The 19,473-nt window shown below is 42.8% G+C and overlaps 1 long non-coding RNA gene across 2 annotated transcripts; it reads left to right on the top strand.

Annotated features, from left to right (window-relative positions):
- Positions 1-468: 468 nt before the first annotated feature.
- Positions 469-18,160, top strand: LOC311604476. 2 transcript variants are annotated; one of them, XR_014781509.1, is made up of 3 exons: positions 469-817; positions 6,088-6,292; positions 17,455-18,160. It is a non-coding gene; the product is annotated as an uncharacterized lncRNA (long non-coding RNA). The 2 variants fall into 2 exon arrangements; XR_014781510.1 differs by lacking the exon at positions 17,455-18,160 and adding an exon at positions 7,017-7,496.
- Positions 18,161-19,473: the final 1,313 nt, after the last annotated feature.

Genomic DNA, 19,473 nt, shown 5'->3' with positions numbered 1-19,473 from the left:
ATCTACCAAAGGAGCACATAACACTGGAAACTAACCAGCCCCCCCCCAAAAAATAAAAAACAAAAAACAAAGAACAAACAAACAAACAAACAAAAACAAAACAACCCACCCCCCAGAAAACTGTTTATGAAAGCACAGGATATTGCTTTGTGTTAAAAGGAGACGCTTAATACGCCTTGACTTACATGAAGAGACAAGGGACTGTGTTGAATATCATCCCGTAAATAAAAGGCATTTGAGATCATATCGTTTTTAAGGAATGGCTCTTTGCAGACAAATGTCAGCTGCCAGAAATGAAGATGGATGGTACGTGTGTTCCAGGAAGCGAGCCAACACGAGGCTGGTGTGGGACAAAGCTAGAGGCTTTAGTATGGTGCGGGCTGACTTCTCTCTTCTCTCCACTGTGCTCCCCATTGCATCTGACCCTGGTGCCTTGTGACACCTCTTTAGCCTGTGGTCACCCTCTGGTTTAGGTCCTGGATCCTTAATCTCCTCTCGCCCAGTTCCTGTCCTATCCTAATCACTCCTGTCACTCCTCACACATCAAGGATAATTACTGCTCATGCGCCCCTCACTCCTTCCACTTCAGTGTTTGGCAAATCAAAGGTCCAGGCAGCGCTGAGTAGTAGGGAGTGACTAGCTGCCACGTCTGAATGATCGTGGCGAGCTTTGCAAGGCTGTCCTTTTTCCAGGAATGAGACAGACGATGACCACAAAACGGGGAAAATTGGTCGGCAACACTTGAGGCGTTCTCGGACTGTGGGGGCTGAAGAGAAGTAGGCGGGGCCCCTACCCCTGTCTCTGCGGGTCTAGTCAGGTACGTGCTCATCGGAATTCACATGCGCATGACTGGTGCTGTAATTTCTGTACTTATTTCAGGAACGAAGGCTTGAAAACAAAACTGGATAGAAATTATTTTTCACATTTTGTGGTTGGAGTAGTTACCATGCTGTGAGAATCGGGGCGTGGGGCGAGAAAAGATGAGAGACAAGTATAAAATTTGTGCAGAGAACTTGATTCGTGTCCAGGGGAAAGGAGCTCCTTTTATTTCTTAGTAATTTTGTTCTTAACATTATTAAATTTGCTTTTAGTGTAGACAGACGGTAATGTGGGTTCTTAGGCTGAAGAGAATTTTGCTTAAAATTATAAAACTTAACACTTTTTTCTTACCAGCTAGATTTTGTTTGAATTCACTCCTTATGGTTCTAGCCAGGATACTTTCCTGGCCAGCCTTTTCTGGTCAGTGTCTATAGGTATTGGCTTGTCTAGGGTCACCAAAAGACCTCTCAAAGTCATTTGGCTGCTGGTATTACTCTGGGCTCATGAAACATTTGATGATATGAAATAAAATTATATATCCTTGATAAATCTCTCTGTGTCTCTGTCTCTGTCCCTGTGTCTGTCTCTGTCCCTGTCTCTGTCTCTGTCCCTGTGTCTGTCTCTGTCCCTGTGTCTGTCTCTGTCCCTGTGTCTGTCTCTGTCCCTGTGTCTGTCTCTGTCCCTGTGTCTGTCTCTGTCCCTGTCTCTGTCTCTGTCCCTGTGTCTGTCTCTGTCCCTGTGTCTGTCTCTGTCCCTGTGTCTGTCTCTGTCCCTGTGTCTGTCTCTGTCCCTGTGTCTGTCTCTGTCCCTGTGTCTGTCTCTGTCCCTGTGTCTGTCTCTGTCCCTGTGTCTGTCTCTGTCCCTGTCTCTGTCTCTGTCCCTGTGTCTGTCTCTGTCCCTGTCTCTGTCTCTGTCCCTGTGTCTGTCTCTGTCCCTGTCTCTGTCTCTGTCCCTGTGTCTGTCTCTGTCCCTGTGTCTGTCTCTGTCCCTGTGTCTGTCTCTGTCCCTGTGTCTGTCTCTGTCCCTGTCTCTGTCTCTGTCCCTGTGTCTGTCTCTGTCCCTGTGTCTGTCTCTGTCCCTCTCTTTATCCCTCCCTCCCTCTCTCTTGTTTATTAAGCAAGTTATTTACTATTGAGCTAAATGCGCAGCCTGACTTTTTCATTAATAATTAATTAAATTTTCTAACATAGAAGGTTTATATTTTTAAAGATGATGATGATAGTGTGTGTGTGTGTGTGTGTGTGTGTGTGTGTGTGTGTGTGTGTGTATCTAAAGAAGAGACTAAAGCCTCTGGAGCTGGAGTTACTGGTCCATAATTGAAGCTTGTAAGTCGCTCAGTGTCGGGTCTGGGAACTGAACGCAGGTTCTCTGGAAGAACAGAATGTGCTATCTCCCTGGGGCCATCTCTCTAGCCCCAGGACTTATGTTTTATGGGTATATTGTCCAATTAATTAATTTTTCATTACTGTTTCTGTTTATTATAAAATTTTCATCATGGTTTTGTTTATTATTGATCCTCAAATAAGCAGACTGGACAAATACTAGCTCATAGGTGGTGTGTGCACCAGGTCGGCTGTGTGTTATGTTAGTCTTCATGTTATCTGTACACAATCACCAAAGGTGTCTTCGCCTGAAAAATATTGGTCATAGAAGCAATGTAAAGATACCTAGGAATGAAGTATATGGCACAGAGGTAAAACTCTGCCTAGCTTGTGAGGACCTAGCAGAGGGGACAGAGAGAGAGAGAGAGAGAGAGAGAGAGAGAGAGAGAGAGAGAGAGAGAGACAGAAAGAGACAGAGAGAGAGAGAGAAAGAGGCAAAGAGAGAGAATGTACCAATAATCTTTCTATATTTTCTGTATGAAAAGCTTGAGATGTATTCATGTCTTATACACTCACACACAGTGGCTCATTATTTTACTCCATGTTGCAAAATTTCTCATTTGATTTAAAAAAAAAGAAAAAGAAAAAGAACCAAGCCAATACCCGCAATAGCACTTTGGGGTGTATTCAGCAGCACGTAGCCATACAGAGACCTAGGGAAGGCTGGCTAAGACCCTGCCCTGAATTCTTGTACCCGAGTGGCTTTTTTTCCTATTTACTCATATGTTTATTTATTTGCATTTCGTGGTGGTTTTGCTGGGTAACGTGGCCCATGAGCACCATGCTGCCATGTGGTCTTGTTTCTCAGCGTGAGAGCCAGTGATGTGCCTGATGGAAGAGTGGTGTCTCTTAGAGAAGCTCTGCTCAGGCACGGGTTGGGATGCTATCTATGGGTTGCAAATTCAATGTTCACAAATCAATACATATAAAAAAGGCATATTTAAATATAAACACACAGAAAACAAGGCTATGTGTTAGTCAGTTTATAAACATGTGGCCAGAGGAATGTAGGAACACAGCCTTGTGTCTGAAGATTTCATATTTGTGTGTCTAACCAAGCACGGGGGGAAGTCATTTGGAAAAATAAATTGTATGTGCTGAAAATGTGGAGATTTCTTCTTATTATTATCATTATCCCATGAAAAACATAGCATTGCAGCTATTTACACAGCGTTCCCGTTGTATTAGGTATTATAAGCTTTTACAGATGACAAAAACCCAAAGGAGGATGATGTGTATAGGTTATAATCAAGTGCCTTGCAATTTTATAGACAGGACTTGAGTTTCAGATGTTCGTACGAGCTTAGGTTGTTGGTTGTTTTTCCTCTAGAGGAAGTGGTTCGGTAATTCAATGGACCTTGAATGATAAGAACCATATAACTGCATGGAAATGTATCTCACCTGCATCCAAGTGGCACTGAGGCAGTTCTAATGATTCTTGCACACAGCATGCACGGTCAGCTGTAAACAATGTTTCTGATAACTAGAAAATAACCCAATAAAAACCAAACAATATCACCGTTTATGATGCCCTCCAAATATTGTTCTTTTCTTTTTTCCTCCTTCCTTTCTTCTTTTCTTTATTTCCTTTTGCATTTTGTTTTGTTTTGTTTTTGAGGCAGGGTTCTCTTTGTGTGGCTCTGGCTGCCTTGGAACTCACTTTGTAGATCAGGCTGGCCTCAAACTCACAGAGATCCACCTGCCTCTACCTCCCAAGTGCTCAGATTAAAGGAGTGTGCCATCATGCCTGCCTTATTGTTATTTTCTTTGTCTTCTGGTGATGGATATCTGTGAGCTCCAAGATAAGGAGATCCTGTCTAAAATGAAAATTAGAGTAAAGCAGGAAGGCATGTGTATTATGAAAAGAAATTACAGCAAACCCAGTTGACTATCTAAGTTGACTTTGTTATGGGTTCTAGCAGCAGACAGAACTCTGAACCAAAAATGGATCAGAAAGCAGTCTGTCACCACATGGGCATCTATTTATAGCTGGAGAAACTGAAAGTGAGGCACAGGTACTCTAATTACTTATATCACATGTGGACCTTATTTGCTCATAAATAGTTGTTTGCTTGTGATTGAGACTCAGCTCCTTATTACAAGAGTAAGTTACAATCCGTTTACACAACAATTAAGTTTTCGTTCATCATATGTGTAGGCAACTTTAGGCCAAACTTAGTTCACTTAAGCAACGGTCATTACCCCTACTCAGATTTCAGTATCAGAAAGCATCCAGAATATTACGAAGTCAATATTAGGCCAGACCAGGAAGCCTGAATCTTCCTTAACTGGGAAGATCTTACTGATCCCCTAGATCCCACAGAGCACCCAGCACCCAGGACAGACCAAATTGGATGACCGAGTAGAATAACAGCCATAAAACTTATTAAATTAAAACATCTTACAAAATAAGTAGTAACTAAGGTTAATGTGACAGCTGGGAAACAGCGCCTTCAGGGCAGACACCGCTTCAGAAGTTTAGAGACTTAGTATCGGTTACAAAAACCTATAAAGTGCACAGAAAAAGCACCATATATGTCCATAAAGCCACACAGTTTTCTTGTGATAAGTGGTAGAGCTCATGCACTTTATTGGTTTGGCAACTGACAGTCATAACTGTAAATAAACAACTGAAGTAACCTTTATTAGCTAAACATAAAATCGTAAAGTAGTGCCCAGGGGACAGACAAACTATTTAAATGCTGATATCTTGGCTTGGGAATTATTTCACAATTAAAGTAACTTCTGTCGAGAGAACAATATTTTCCAGCTGTTTTTTGAAATTTTTACTATTTATATTATGCTTTATATTTTTGTTCAGTAATAGAAGCAATTTAGCATTATAGTTTATTCTGCATTTGGGCATCAGGATTTTATGGAATAGAGGTTTTTTTTTTTTTATTCAGGTAGTTGAACAGGATATAAATGCCATTTTACTAATAGGAACTGAAAATTTAATAATATGGTATTAAACTTGCAAGTATAAGTGAATAACAGTAGTCCTAGCTCACTTTATTTCCTACACAATTCTGGCCTATTAATAGACTTTTTAGCCAAAGTAATGTTTTATTTCAAGATTTTTTTTTAAGTAAAGAATCTTTCAACAGAAATGCAGAGGAGAAGAATGAAGAGAAAGTTGAGACACTGCACAGGTTCTTGTAATAAAATTTTTTCTCTGTATCAAGTAGTCAGGAACTCCCCAGAGAGGTAAAGGTGCTTCACTCAGGACAGGAAACATTTCTTTCCTCTTTATGGTCATATCAGTCAGTGTGGGGGTAAATGTAGGGCTACATGAGACCTTAAGCATACACACGTGCACGCACACACACACACACACACACACACACACACACACACATATACACACGTGCACACACACACACACACCCCATGCACACATGCACACACATACACACGTGCACACACACACAGATGTGTACATGCAATTGAATAAAATATGCTCACAGATGCGAGAAAGTGTCCTGAAGGCGAGGGGCCGTGGAAGGTCAGCCTCTGTCGCAGGGCCAGGCATATTCCATGCAACGCTGGCTAAACAGATGTTGTACAGTGGCTGAATTAACTCCTTGTGAAAATAAAAATGGTAATTTTTCTCTTGAATTTTGGCACACTGATGGGAATGTGGCTGGCGGATGGCAATATATAAATAGGGAGTATTTGCTCTCTTATAAGCCGAATTACAGAGCTTTTGCCAAAAATGTGTTGGAAGAAAAATGTGATGTTGCAAATGAGAGATGTTGGATTGATTAAAATGAGAAACATGCTTGTTATACCAACTACTATATATTTAAATATCTTTCTGCTATAAACGGAAAAAGATCTTTTCCCTTTTTTTTATCAGCCATTTCATATTCTCCCCTCTCTTTAGGGCAACTGGGCCACTATTTAATCCAGATGCAAATACCCACCCCTGACCAATCTGGAAGGCAAGGAGAGCCGAAAGCACTCTTTCAGACATCTGCATTTGGGAAATTAAGCAGGAAAGAAATGTTAAGTCTTCCCTCCTTACTGTTGCGAGCAGCTTTTTCTTTTTGGAACTCCCTCAGCAATGAGGAATGCAAGATTAAAGAAAGGTGGATATTCTTTAAAAATATCTCTTTTCCACAGACATACCTTATGTGACAGGAACCACATGCACTTGGAGATGTGGGCATGGTAACTGTTTCTTGACAGGAAAGCATTTCAAGTGAGCACTCTCTCTGCACGTCCACTTGAGCAGGTTTTGGTGTGCCAGCTGCTTCCAGGTGACAGGCCTTTGTGTACCTACAAACACAGAAGGCCACGGGGAGCTGCACACAATATGGTTATTATAGGGCTGGCCTTCTTAAAATGCAGCCCGGGGGGCTCGTGATTTGAATTATAGGGTGTCTTACTGAAGTTCTGGCATCTGGTTTGGCAATTATCTTTTTACAAATGTGGTCTTTCGTGAGCTTGTGACCCAACATGATATGGTAAAATGAATACTCGTGACTCACAGGTGCTTAAGTTGCAATGGTGACAAAACTAAGGGGAAAGAAAAGTAAAATTGGACACTAGGTGAAATTTAATAAAATATTATATATATATATATATATATATATATATGGCTTATGTATTATTGTTTGTCTACTTGGAGTGGTCTGGATGGTGATCTCTCCCACTTCCACTGTTGAAAAAAAGATAAGTGAATCCTTGGTCCCTGGAGTCTGTAAAGGTGACCAAAGGAACTTTACAGATAAAATTAAGAGATACTTCTGGAAATGAGATCATTCTGGGTGAGATGGATAAGTCTTAAATCTAATGACAAATGTACTTTAGGAGCTACGCTGAGAAGAGACAGACAGAAAGGGAGGAGGCCACATGGCCACCCCAGGCCAATGGGAGTGATGTAGCCTCAAGCCAAGAGACACATGGAGCTGAAATGGCCCAACGTGGGAAAGAACAGATTTTTCCTAGGACTCCTGAGGCATCATCCCTTGCTGATGAGTTGATTTCTGACTCCTGTGCTTTGAGACAACAGGTTTCTGCTGTGTGGAGCAACCAGCATTTACTTTGTTATGGTGGCTGTGTTAACTTTGCAGTATTATGACCTAATACCTGACCACTTAAGGGAGAAAGCATTTTTTTGGGGGTCATAGCTTTAAGGGGTTTAATATGTGTTGTGTGGTTCCATGTGCTTGGGAAGGATATTAAGTGGTAGAGCTTGTAGAGGAGGACAATTATTCATTTCAATGTGACAGGGAGCACAGTTGCGCAACACAGAGGAGCCAAGGAACATAGCCCCCAAGGACTCGCTACCAGTGACCTACTTCTTGCAACTAGACTCAACATCTTAAAGTTTCCTCAACCTCCTAAAACTGTCCTACTATCTGGGGAACACATATTTAAGATGTGAGCCTATAAAAGACATTTCATATTCACACTATCACAGTGGCTTATAGGAAGCTCACCTATTTATCTATTTATCTATCTATCTATCTATCTATCTATCTATCTAGTCTATCACCTCTCTATCTATCTATATATCTAATTTATCATCAATCTTTGACTTATCCACCCATTTCTATACAGCATCTTAATACTTTCATTGATTATACTTTCACTGTATACTTTCACTGCTTTTTAAAAACCCACTCTATTTGTATCTGTATAATTATATGTATTTGCTAGTCATGGTGGCTCACAATTGTAATCCAAGCACTCAGGAGGCAGAAATAAGTGAATTTCTGTGAGTTTAATGCCAGTCTGTTCTACATAGTGAGTACCAGGCCAGCTAGGGATACGAAGTGGGACCATGTTTCAAAAAAGTAAAAAAAAAGAAAAGCATATTTATCTCACTTACTCTGAAAAGCTTCATCTATTAACTGAAAAAAAAAAAAAAAGAAAAGAAAAGAACAACCCAGTAAATTCTACTCATTCTCAATTTGAGATAATATTTCATCTTGGTATGTATCTACACATTAAAATATATATATACATGTTAAAAAATAAACCTTGGTGTGATGTGATGTTTGCATCATCTCAGGGTGTTCTTCAGTGCTGTCTATGTTATTTGTCAAGTCCTCAAAGAGGAGATAACAGTGTGACTCAGATCCTTTTATTGCCCCAATGATGATATTGTTTATTGATCACTATTTTCAGGTGTGTCCTTTTGGCCTAAAAGTAAACAAGATAGTAACAAAACCAGAAAAGCAGAAGCCACACAACCTGCTTCTGTCTTATTACTTCTTATTTCAATGAAGATTAAGAAGCCACCTCAAGTCCCCTAACCCAGCACCCTGGAGTGCTACTAGTCATCTCTCACCTGAGTTCTTCCCCATAACGTCTCAGTTCAATAACTTCACATGTCCTCCTGGGTTTAGTTTATCACAGGGCCATTCATCCTTGTCCTACAAAGGAGTGGTGATGTGGAGAAGACAGGAAGGCTCTGAAGCAATTCCTAAAGGACAAGGGACACAGTAGGTGATCAAGAGAAATAGACACTTTTCTCTCTTGCTCCCTCTCGCTTTTGAACATTATTGTAGCATGTACCACGATGCATGGGTTCATGGACCTGTGGAATTTCCAGCCACAGACTGAGGAAAGCTCGGATGACAGCTTCAGGTCTCTTGCCCAATCCTCACCACACTCTTTAACAGTGGTCACTGCACTGTGAGTATTCTCCAGGAGGGATGAGCTCATGTCAACAATGAGGGCACTGCCCAGTCCTTTGGCCTCGGGGAGAGACAGGATGCCCATGAGGGAGGAGCGAGCTAAAAGCAAGAAGAGATGCCAGGAAGGGCTGTGTTTGTATCTGGCCAGACCCAGGCACATTTTGTTGTTGTTGTTGTTGTTTCTGAATTACATCTGATTCCATGGTAGGAGCTGGCTTAGGGGCTGGAGCTCTGTGTATGAGGGCACACCTGCAGAGTCCTTCCGTGTTCTAACCTTACTCTCAAGAATCACTTGGGATGCCCTCAGTGAAAAGGAAACTTGTCTTCCACGAAGTGTCCTCAAAAGACTCCAGAAGGGAGGAAGTGCCACAGACTGAGAAAATGAGCACCACTCCCAAAGGACAGTCTTGAGCCAAAAAGCCCATTTCAGGCTGTCGTAGATGACCTGGAGTGACCCTGGGATGTTTTTAGAGGCAGCTCTCTCCCTTCCACATTGTCTATGGCAGAACACACACGTGCTTTTGTACTGGGACAAGGAAGTTGATCCGTTCTTACTCTTGGGGGCTCTGTTTGGTTTTGTTTTTTAATGGAAAATTGGGTCAGTCTTCTGAGGCCCAAAGGGGCTCAGCAAAGATAAAACATGAACACAGGTGTAGCAGACTACTTAGACCCCACTCTTGGGCAGTAGCCATGGAGACAATAATCACATTCCTTTGTCCTCTTCTCAGTCCTGGCACTGAGGCCCAGGCCACGCTCTTAATAGGAAGGACATGAGAAGCCTAGGCAGCAATGTGGAGCATGAGTAGAGACAGCACCAAGCAGGTATTGTGACTTTGTGTTGTTTTGACTGTTTGGCTGTGCTGGGTAGTCCTTTGTCAACTTGACACAAGCTGGAGTCATCTGGGAAGAGGGAATCTCAATTGAGAAGATGTCTCTATCTTCCCAGGCAAGCCTATGGGGGTATTGTGGGAAGGCTCAGCCCACTGTGATCGGCGCCATCTCTGGGCAAGTGGTTCTGGGTTATATGAGAAAAGCAATTTGAGTGAGCCATGGAAATCAAGCTAGTAGGCAGCCTTCCTCCACAGCTCCTGCCTCTGCCTCGGCTGGAGTTCTTTCACTTCTCTCAGTGAAGGACTGTGTGACGTTGAACTGTAAGCCAAATGAGCCTTGTCCTCCCCAAGTTGCTTTTGGTTGTGGTACATATCACAGCAACAGAAAGCAAATTAAGATGCCCACTGACAGACCTTGACACAGTGGGTATAGGTGAGTAATGGCCCACTTTTGTTATTTTATTAATGTTTTTATTATATTAATGTTATTATTTCTCTACTACTGAAGATAATAATGAATTATCACCTTGTAAATACAACAGTAATGGTTCTGAATGCATACCCTAGATGCCTGGGTATTATTTGAGGCTATGGGTGTCCTATGGACTATTCCTAGGACTGAGGTGAAGAAGATGTGGCAGGCCTTCAGAGTCCCTTGCAAGTGTCCGCAGTGGTGAAGCAGGCACTGGAAGGATCCTAGTTTAGCTGCTGAACTGGTCAATAGTTAAGAGAGGCTGCACATGGCAGAGACAACTGAAGTATTAGCTCAAGGCTATTCTTGGCACACATATGAACTCCCTATCAATTGAGTTTATACTTTCCAGTCTGCTTTCTTAGGTCTCTTTGCCTTGAAGAAGAAAAAAAAAATCTCTTTGCTGATAAAATCCTTGAATTTTTTTGGCACATGACTTTGACGTGATAAATGACCTTGTCAGTATTGATGAGATGGTCAGGGCAGATGCAACGAAGAGAACATAGGTGCAGTGGTCAGAGATGGTTTTTCTTCATGGGAATCTTCATGTTTGTTTCAGAAGTGAAGAACTCCAAGGTTATTTCATGAATTTTCGTGGTGGTCACCACTCAGTTATTCTTGAGCAAAGTCAACCATCCAAAATTTTGGATAACTGTCAGGGGGTAAGGTCAGAAAAGTCTAAACAAAACATTTATGGGCTTCTTCATGCTCCCAGCTTTGTTTCAGATAGCCAGACCACGGTGCCCAGGGGTGGCATCGTTTAGCCTGCTCCTGGCTCCTGGCTCCAGGCTCCTGCCTCCTGGCTTCTGGCTCCTGGGAGCCTTGTGTTGATAATCATCATTTGGGAACTATTCCCCTAGTTTCATGTCAGGTCAGTCTTATTATCTACTGGTGAATATTGCATCTGTAGTTGCCATATGGATTGTGTGCTATTGGGAAATCATTTCAATGTTTCAGATGCTCTGGGAGCCTGAAGCCATTTCTCAGATAATTAAATCCATAAAAAGCTTTCATTTTCTCCCTCAACGACTGGAGTACTCCGAGTCAGCCTGGTCTCTTTGGCCAAAACTATTAAGATTGCATTATTTCTCTACTTCTCTGGTTATATATCAAAAGAGACTTCCTGATTCATGTACATGGGGGTGACCGTCCACATTGAAGCCTTTTACATTGTAGGTTGTGACCCCCACATGGGGTTGTAACCAAATGTGGAGTTTGCAAGGAATTTGGCAACAGTGAAAGGCTTCTGATCACGCAACGGTCTAAAATGAATTTAAGGTGTTTTGGCAGTGCTTGCCCATGTTGCATTGTATGACTTCACTGTAGCCTTACTTCAGAGCAAACAGCACACACACTCTGTTTTGCACATGCTGTCACACCACACAACACCAGACAACATTGCTTGGAACACTGTCTCAGATTTTCAAAGGTATATTGTGATTTGCAGTGTTTTACTGTACATACAAGGTTTTCTGCTCCTAACACAATGGCTTAATTTCAGAGAACAAAGTGTTTCATATTTTCTAACATCACTTCTCAACATTTAAGTATGAAATTATTTTATCTTTGGATTATATTGTGTTGGAAATTTTGGTTTTAAAAATTGTTTGATTTGCTAACCTAAGTTTCATTTTTAAAATTGCTAAATTAATTTTGACTGGGGATTCTGTTTATTTAATATTATATAATTAACTGAAACAGCATCTTCTCAACACTGATGACTATAAAATCCAAATTTGTTCAGTCATGAAAACTGTTGAAGACACTTTGCATTCTGCACTGTCAGATATCCAAGTGACATTTAAGTTTTTAATATAAGAGCAAACAACTCCACCTATCTCTTTCATATGAAAATTTGCTTTCTTCTTTAACAGATGGCAAAATCACATGTATACCAAGAATTGTTTTAGTTTCTGAGTGATTTATTGTCAGTAAATGCTTGCTTTGTATACTTACTTTATATACCAGTATCCCATGCAGTTGTGAACAAGTTCTCAAGGGAAACACAGTGGAGAGTAGCTGGAGCTGAGCGCTGTCCCGTGAGGCCGCCAGAGTCTCTCCCACAGCAGTTTTCCTTGCTCTCCTTTGTGCTAACTTGAAACTGCACTGCTCTGAGTTAGAAAGCAATCATCTGAAGGCGGAGCTCACAGAAATGCTTACTTCGTGACTTCTTTTTAATAGAGAGAAGTCTGGGTTTGGGAGGATTTAGAAAGATGTCTGTCAGAGAATAATAGCTACTAACTTTATTGCGAATATAAGTTATATATGTTAAACGTGTCAAGTCGTTTTCATTTAAACCTTTTGGCAACCTAACATTCATAGCATGGGAGTTTGGAGAATTTAATTTCCTTGCTTGGTATTTTATAACCAGAACATGATGGAGTCTGGAGTTTAATCTGCAGCCAGAGGATGCTAGAGCATTCCTTTGTGTCTTTTGAATGAGAGATGATCAACATTACTTGAAATATGTCATTAGGGCATGCCAGCCACCAGAGGCTGGAAACAGCAAGACTACAGGCCCGGAGACAACTCTCTGAACTAGAGAGAAAGAGGGAGAAGTGTGGCTCAGTGGTAGAGCCTCGGTTATCACACAGGAAGACTTGTGTTCCATCACTAGAGGGATAAGGGGGGGGCGTGTCTGAAAAGCTGTCATGTCTATGTTGTATCAACTCATCAACTGGCTTCCAAAATTCCCATCCCTTTGTTTCCTTGCTTTTCTTTGTCCTGTTCCAGAACAACACAAACTCTTTTAGGAGCCTTGTTGAATATTCATAAACATTTCACAACTTTCAACAAACTAGCCATGGCTTCTTCTTCTCTCTCTTTTTTTTTAATATTCTTGGGTAGCTGGGTCCTAGGCAGCTTTAACAACTCTTTAATTTTTGTCAACGGACTGAAGAGAGGAAACTCAAGTCGCTGGAGACAAAGGGGCAAAGGCGAGGGCTTGGGGCTGGCTCCGGATGACAGTGTACTCTCGCTCCAAGGACCTTAATTGGCTGATAGAATGATTGCTTTGGCCAAGGGTCCAATTAATACCCAAGATTGAGGATTGGTTTTCCAAGCTCGGTTGGATGAGTTTCCTGGCAAGAAAAGGCTACCACTGTAAATTCAATTCACTTCCTTAACTCCGCACCCACTCTATAATGTAAGGAGATCACTGTCTGGTTAAATCCAGACAAGGCTCTGTGAGTAGATGGGGAATTGAGTTTTTTACATTTGAAAAAAAAAAAGGATAAGTGAGTGTGAGTTTTATGTAGTTACCTTGATGCTCCATCTTGTGGAACATGTACCAAATCCCAGTAGCACAGAAGGCAGGATGGTGAATTGAAGCCCAGTTAGCTTGGAGCATTATTCTTCCTGGGACTGGTCCAATCCTTAGCCTGCTGTGACTGGCATCCAGCGGACCCGGTGGAATCACAGTTGGAGCTAGAAACCAAAGTCACTTAGCCCTGTATGAGAAGTGGCATAAGATGACGATGTGCTGGTGGAACCAGAAGGCAATGTGGAATCTATAGAGCAGAGGCTGGGTCCACGGGTTTGGTCCTTGGCTTTGAAATGCACTAGCTGCGTGGACTTAATCCTAAGGCATGAAGTAGACACGACAAAACCTCCTTACAGCTTTGTCACAAAGACCACATTAACAAACATATGTAAATGCATGAGGACATTTAACTACCGTTAGAGCCTTTTGCTTACTCAGGGACAGAGGCAGCCAAATGGTTATGACACTATGTGCTTTGGTAATGAGCCTGTCTTGGAGAACCACAGACAACCTCTTGCCTTGCTTCCAAAGAACAGCAAATTCCCAGGGCAACAAATTTGAGAGCGTGGAGTCGCTTCCCACTCTGCTTAGCACCTCGGCAGACAAGCTGTCTCAGAGGCTGCTTCGCTATTTGCTCCCCCTGGATGGACTGCGGGCTGCCCATTCAAGCCCGGCTCCCGTTTCTAAGGCTTCCTCATTTCCTTGCCCTTTTTCTGGTTTACCAGATGGGATGAAGTCTTCTTATTACAACATCTTTCCCTTCTACTCACTTTGACCTGATTTAAAAGTAGCAAGTCACTTTATTTGGGCTGCAGGAGAGAGCACTAAACCAGATGTCGGGTGACTGAGATTTTTCTGGAAGACAGTCTTCCCCTTGTCTTCAACCAGACACGTGATACATGAAGTAGGAGTCCCTGGCACCCAGCCACGGGCCCCTGCTACAGCACGCGTACTCACTCATGCCTCCCATCACTGTCCAGAGGGCCAGCTGCTTCAGCATCTGCCTGCTAATCATTCTCTGGTGTGTCACCCAGCCTGTCTGACTGCCCATGGCTGTGTCTGCAGGTGGGTCATGCAGTAGCTAAGAGCAGACGCTCTGCTGGGGAGAAGCTGTGGGTACTGGACTTCGTCAAACTCCACCCCAGGCCTGGTCTGTCATATTGTTTTCCAAAAGAAAGCGAGTAAGTTCAAGTTCAAGACTTGGTACTTTTATCTTTGACTTCTTAAATAATCGGTGTAGAAAGACGGCAGGATGTACTCTATGAGCTATTGCCAGGCCTGGACTTTGCAAAGGACAGGTGTTTCCAATGTTACAGAGGAGCCTGTTGATTGTGATTTACCTCTGGGTGTCCTGAACAAGGAAGAGTTTTGGAGTCTTAGCTCTGCCTGCTGTTCACTGGCTCAAGAGTTGAACGTACTCCACCACGCATGCTTTTTGCTTTGCTTTCTAAATGTCAGGCTTTGGAAAAACCAAACAGAGGATAAGAATAGACATTTATCTGCCTGTTTGTTCATTAACCAATGGGCACTTAGTATGTATTATGCGGTAGGTGTCATCATGGGCACTATGGAAAGAAGGCCTAGTAAAAACAGTCATGAGCACACACACCCTGCTGCTTGCTGGTGGAACAGTCAGAGAGGAAACCTCCAGGGCAGTAGCACTACCAGGGTAAACATCAGGCACAAGAACAGCTCCCTGAAGTCTGTGAACTTTCTGCAAGGAGGCATAGCTGTGCTGCAGGCCTCAGAGATGTGAAGAAGCTGGTGGTGTGGTTGTTAAGGTTTGAATACTGAATATTCCCCACAGGCTCGTGTATTTGAATACTTGGTCCCCAACTGGTGATGCTATTTTGGGAGGTGGTGGAATCTTTTGGATGTAGGATCTAGCTGACAGATGTAGGGTACTACAGGTGGACCTTAAGGATTATAACCTGGCACTGCTTATGGTGCCATCTGTTTTTCCTGACCCACTGAGAGGTGAACAAATTGTATCACAAGCTCTTGCTGCCAAAGATGAAGCTACCTAGCCACCACAGTTGACTGTGTTCCTTCAAACCATGAGGCAAAACAAACTGTTCCTTCCTTAAGTTGCTTCTGTGTGGATTTGTAGAAGTGCTCAGAGAGGAAGGGAGTACAGACACAAACTTTAGGTAGACCTGAAAGAGACCAGGCCTAAGGGTATATGTAGGCTTTGAGCAGTCTGGGACATGCTTGGGTTTCTTTGGAGGTCCACTAGTGATTGTCAGGACCCTGACTGGTGAAGGCCTCTGAGGTCAGATGAGGGCTTGTATTGGCATTTTCTCATTTGTGGAGTTGCATTGCCTACCCCGTATCTCCAGGTCCTTGCTTGTTTGGTAGAATGTTCTGGATGAGTCTAGCTTCTAGATCAGGCTCTATTCCATCCTTCAGGAAAAAATGGCCACAGACAGGCCTTGTATGGCCACGGTGTGAGCCTATGATAGAGCCAGGAGGATTCCCCAGTGGACTGGAAGTTTTATAGGTCCTGGAGGGTGTCTAAGAAACAAGATAACCACCTAGGGATTGGGCTTTAGCGATATGACGAAGAGATCCTGCAGCCCGCACCTCTCTGAATGCCAGGCAAGTGTGTGGCTTAGGTTCACCTAGAACTCAGATTTCTTGTTTTCCTGTATGTCAATGACATCTCTCATTTTCAAGCAATTTTAAACAAATTTGAGGATGACTAGCTGCCATTGCCTGCATGGGCTAAGGACATTCCCTAGATATTGGATGTTCAGTGCTACAAGCAAGAAAGTTCTGTGTAAACAGGAATGAAATAGCCATACTAGAGTCACTGACTGTGTGCCAAACATTTCTGTGTTGTATGATCACATTTCCTAAAGTGACATGTTGAAGTAGACACCATTATTTCTATTTTAAAGAATAAAAAAAATTTTTTAAGAGATCAGATGTGTTTCCAAAGGTCTGGATTGAAATTTGTCTGTTTGATTTTCAAGCCAATGTATTAGTTACCCATTGTTGTGCTGATTACTTCAAATCTTGCTGACTTAAGTCAATGAGCAAAGCTTACTTTTTAAAGATGTATTTATTTTTATTTTATGTATGTGTGTGTGTGTGTGTGTGTGTGTGTGTGTGTGTGTGTGTGTGTGTGTTTTGCCTGAGTGTATGTCTGTACCATGGGCCTATAGTGCCCTTGGAGGTTAGAAGAGAGTGTCAGACAGACCTGGAACTGAAGTTATAGACAGTTGTGAGCTTCCATGTAGGCACTAGAAACTGAACCTGCGTCCTCTGGAAGAGCAGCCAGTGTCTACCAATAAGTCATCTCTAGCCTCGACAATCAACACTTATTAATTTGGTTTGTGTGATTCAGGAAAGAAGAGGCGAGCCACGTAGCTGGGTAGCTCCAGTCAGATTCTCTCATGAGGTAGTGTGATGAGGTCAGCTGGGGCTGTGGTCATCTGCAGACTGGACAAGAGCCCGAAAGTCTCCATGGAAGATGGTGCTCTCCACTTCCCTCACATCACACTGTCTATGGGGCTTTGTGTCTGTCTTCCCAGCATGCCGCTGTTCTCCCTTACAGTGAGCTATATACATGAGCTCAAGGAAGACACTTCCATGGTTTCACTATATGACCTTAAGACTCACATATTTTTGGAACATCCTGCTATTCACACAGGTCAGCCCTGCTCAGTGTGGCAGGGAAGGACACAAGAGGGTGAGTAACTGGAGATAAGAATGGATGGGGACATCTTAGAGAGTGGCTACCATAGTCACTGTGCATTTTACAGCACCATAGCTACCTCCCAGGGCTCCACCCAAGAATGGAGGGGAGGCAGTGCCACTACTGCCTGGCCTATTTATTCTGATTATAAAAATAATGCATTTGCTCATATAATAAAATTAGAAAAATTAGGAATAAGTTATCATCCACAATGAACATACTAACAAAAATATTTGGTGTTATAGAAACATCATTAGGATAAATATATATGAAGTGAGAATTTTTGTGTCTTTAAAAAACCAGTTATGTTATGTAAACGTGTTTTTGTTTTAATTCCAGGTGTAGGATTTATGACTGCTTCAGATTGTTCACAGCAGCAGACTATTTGCCTTGTGTGTGCTCTGGCAGGGGCATGAATCTGCCAGCTGAAGACAGTTTAATTCTGGGGCCAATAGAGATGGTATAAAAAGACCAGAGCCCCAAGAGAGGGGGTGTTCCTCCTGCTGGTTCCTGCACCCACTGCTGCTGCTGCTGCTGGTTTGCCAACTGGTCCTGAGAAAAGAGATGGTGAGAAATTGGAGCTTTCCTGATGAGTCGAAGATTGGACTTGTCCCAAGGAACTCAATGTCCCTAGTGAGCAGGAAGTGGTCTAAAAAGAGCTCAATGCCCCCCTCTCCCCATTGGTTAATCCGTCTTACCTGGTGTTGGGGTGTTGGAAGGAAGGGTAGAGAATGGTGGTAGATATCAGAACCCAAATAAAATAGATAAAACAAATACACCTATACATATAGCCTACCAAGATGTCAACTTTCCTGAAAGAAGAGTCATTTGACTATGTAAGCAACAGCACTTTCATGTATGACAACAAGTACTTATGTACAGATATACCAGTACTCATATGTATATAATTTAACCCAGACTCAACCAGACATTCCTCTTAATTCTCTTCTTCTTTGAGACAGAATTTAGTTTCTCTGTGTAGACCTGGCAGTCCTGGAACTCATGCTATAGACAAGGCTGGCCTTGAACTCAGACATCTGCCTGCCTCTGCCTCTGGAGTGCTAGGATTGAAGGTATGTGCCACAGAATAAACATACTTAAAAAATTCTTTTGGGGTGTGTGTGTGTGTGTGTGTGTGTGTGTGTGTGTGTGTGTGTGCAGGTGCACGTGCAGTTATACGCATCTGTGAGTGGAAGGGAACGAGTCTGTTGTCTTCCTTAATTGTTCTCCACCTTATATATTGAGGCAAAGTCTCCACTTGAAACCAGAGCTCCTCAACGGGGCTAGTTTAGATAGTCAGTTCATTCTGTGATTCTATCTGCACCTCCCAAATCCTGGGATTACAAGCAGGAGGATATGATAGCCTGGGTATTTATGTGGATGCCGGGCATCCGAATGTCAGTCCTGGCTCTTATGCAGCGATGGCTTTATTCGTTGAGCCAGAACCCCAGGCTTCAAAATGCTTTAAAGGGTGCATATGAACATACTTAGTGGCTATTGCTTGGCGCTCCACTTAGGAATTTACCGAAAAAACCAGCCTGTGTGTCCAGATGTCTCACCAGGTGAAATGTATACTGTTACTAATAGACACAATTACATATAGAATGATACATTGCATTGTGTGTGCAAATAAATGAGCCATTTCCTGGCCCCAGCAGAGGGGAGGGGAAATTAGAAAGGCTGGGAAACCAGAGATGCCAACAGTAAGTAAGATGTTGGAGAGAAGATGAATGGAAAAATACTTGGGGAGGGGGTGAACTTTACCCAGTCCTAGTGCAGCATCACTGGGTGGTCCATGTCAATGGGAAGGAGTTGGAATGGAGCATCCACAAAACCTTCTGGATCTTAGCTACCACATTTGTAGAAGAGGGGCCAGAGGGCCCATTGTGCTTACTGTATAGTGATGATGGGAAAAACAAAAAGGGAAAATGTTTGAGGAAGTGTAAAGTCCTAAGCCAGAGGGAAGCACTCTTGTCCACAATTGCAGCTGCTGGTTCCGGAGAGGCACCTGGGGATGGTGGTGCTGCCACCAGGCCACATAGGACTGTTGCTTCACAGTGCTGGGGGCCCTCCCTCTGGCTGCCTTAGCCATATGTCTTGCTCCAGTTGTCAAACACCTTAGCCACTGTATTTTCTTAAATTCCGCTTCCATGTGCTTCTGGAAGAGTGTGGAAGGCTGCTGGCAGAGCTTTTTGCTTATGTCTGCTTGCTTATGCCTGGATGGAATGTCAGGTGGGGCTAGGTGTGCTTAAGGTGTGCCACCTGGTGCTGGGGTGCACACAGGACTGGCACCAGGCCACAGGGCTCCCAGAAATGCGAGTACAAATGATTCCAAAGGCAGTAAATAAAACTTGTACA

The sequence above is a fragment of the Acomys minous genome (assembly GCF_964271855.1).
Source record: "Acomys minous genome assembly, chromosome: 9".
Classification (NCBI taxonomy): Eukaryota; Metazoa; Chordata; class Mammalia; order Rodentia; family Muridae; genus Acomys; species Acomys minous.
The sequence above is the reverse complement of the archived record's forward strand: the minus strand, read 5'-3'. Positions and strand labels throughout refer to the sequence as shown.